Below are 2,500 nucleotides of genomic sequence, written 5' to 3' on the forward strand. Positions count from 1 at the left end.
AGGTTTCTCATCACTAACGCCAAACAGCGCTGTCACTTTCTGGAGCCTTAACAGTGTATCTCATGTTAGGGAGAAGAAAGAAAGGTTTTCAAGCAACAAATCAAATAAAAACTCTCCTGTCACATGTTCCTACTTGGTCACAGGAATGTGGATCACATGACTGCCTGAAAGAGCCCGAAGGCGAAAAGACAAATGTGCAGCAATGTTACGCTAAATTCCTCATTTTTATTTTACCTTCTTATCTTTCGGACTCAAACACAAGAGATCATTATTTCTCAATAAGATCGCTGACATATTTGGGATGCCAGACATTTTATTAATCCTTTCTCAAATTCTTTTCGGCACAAGAAAATCCGGTACTTTCATAGTTTTTTTTTTCTTTTCTTTTTTTAATCACCTTATATGTATATTATTTGCCGGAACACTGTGTCGAATCGGGACATCGTGACGACGAGGTCGGAGAAATTTCTAAAGTATTTAAAAATAGCCACGCCTTTTTACATTACAGAACGACCTAAAGAGCGACCTGGTTAGCATAGCTTAGCATAACGTCCTTAGTAGCTAATCCTCCGATTACGTCCGTGAGAAAATAAACAGCTTTAGCTTTTGTTACTCTTAGATATTTTGAATTTTGGGATGCTTTACGTCAGTCTGATGATATATTATATAAATTCCCCAAATTCCCTATGTGTGAATGTGCATGCACGGTGATGGACAGGTGTATTCCCGCCTCCTGTGAAGAATTCCTAGGCTAGACTCCCATAGAGCTCCCATAGAGCTCCAAGTCATGGTTTTACCTCAATGCTAATTAAATTGCATTAATACACAAATTAAATCATATTAATATGCAAATGAAAACATATTAATATGCAAATTCACACAAATCTGTGCACGAGATATTGCAGATCATCGAAAACGAATAAACGAAGGAAAGGAGTCTCCAGTATCAGTGCTTTCAGGAAGAAAGAGGAGTTTTATTTAGGAGTTAACTGCTGGAAGTTAGTTAACATTAGATATAATCATAAATCGATAAAAAATAAAAAGTTCTTTATTTCTTGGCATATTTAATGGTAGAAGAGAAAGAAACCACTTTCTAATGTGCTGCTCTGGGAAAATCAGCTGTAAGTCATCACAGTAATTATTCATCTGTAACAGCAGGCGTGGAGTTTATTATTCTTTACTTCTAATCTAATCCTGATGCACAGAGAAGGTACAGACTGGCTGTGCATGGTGTGTATATCTGAAAGATAATCGAATAAACTGGATAAACACACACACACACACACACACACACACACACACACACACACACACACACACACACACACACACACACGCGTGCATACACAGGAGTAAACATGAGCTCCTACCTGTGTGTTGTTCTGCGTCTCAGTGTCTAATTGTATTCACTGTGTTTCTCACTGCCTTCCTCTGCTGGTGCTGCCTGCTTTACTTGTGCCGTCACTTACACACACCTGGAAATATTTATATTCACATGCACACACACACACACACACACACACACACACACACACACACACACACACACACACACCCATTCACTCCTTCTGTACAACAGCCACACACACTCTTTCACCTGTTACATAATGGGTGCGATCTTTAAAGAAAAAAAAAGCCAGAGGAGAGACACAGAACCATAAAGACGTTTATTTGTTTATAATATATATATTATAATTAATCTAAATAAATAAGATAATAATAAAAAAATATAAATAAATCAATATAAGTTATATGAAATTGTTTACAAAATGTATTTATTTTAATATTTTGTCATATATGAATAAATAATTTTAAGTAAATAGTAAAGAAAATAATTTCTCTATTTTGTCATTTATTAGCTGCATATGTGTGCTGAGTATATTATATATTACTTTTATACTTTATTTATTTATTTATTTATTTATTTATTTATTTATTTACTAAATCTTCCTATTATTATATCTTTGCTTATATTTTATTTTATTTTGAATCTTTATATTTAATTGTATTTCTTGCTACTCGCTTGTACAGAACTTTGAGTTTTCTCATGTATGAAAAGTGCATTATTATTACTATTACTATTATTATTATTATTATTATTATTATTCAAAACCCCCTTATGAAAAAGATAAATCCAGGTCCGTGACGTCGCCCAGTATGGCGCAACCGGGGCCCCGCCCTGGAGCCAGGCCCAGGGTTGGGGCTCACATGCGAGCGCCTGGTGGCCGAGTCTTGCCCCACGGGGCTCGGTCGGGCTCAGCCCGAAAGAGCGACGTGGGGCCGATCTCCTGTGGGCCCTCCACCTGCAGGAGGAACCATAAGGGGCCGGTGCAATGTGGATTGGGTGGCATTCGAAGGCGGGGGCCTCGGGGACACAATCCCCGGACACGGAATCTGGCACTAGGGACATGGAATGTCACCTCACTGGGGGGAGGAGCCTGAGCTGGTGCAGGAGGTTGAGAGATACCAACTAGAGATAGTTGGGCTCACCTCCACACAC

General features: G+C 38.4%; 1 protein-coding gene across 1 annotated transcript in view; it reads right to left on the reverse strand.

Moving 5' to 3' along the window:
* The window catches only part of LOC113655042 (protein-glutamine gamma-glutamyltransferase K-like), an 11,001-nt gene extending 9,503 nt beyond the window's left edge, over nt 1-1,498 (reverse strand). The window contains exon 1 of the mRNA XM_047807576.1: nt 1,371-1,498. The gene's annotated coding sequence lies outside the window, so the exon portion shown is untranslated. The remainder of the gene's footprint in view (nt 1-1,370) is intronic.
* Between the last annotated feature and the right edge of the window lie 1,002 nt (nt 1,499-2,500).

This window comes from Tachysurus fulvidraco, chromosome 23 (assembly GCF_022655615.1).
Source record: "Tachysurus fulvidraco isolate hzauxx_2018 chromosome 23, HZAU_PFXX_2.0, whole genome shotgun sequence".
In the NCBI taxonomy this organism is placed as follows: domain Eukaryota; kingdom Metazoa; phylum Chordata; class Actinopteri; order Siluriformes; family Bagridae; genus Tachysurus; species Tachysurus fulvidraco.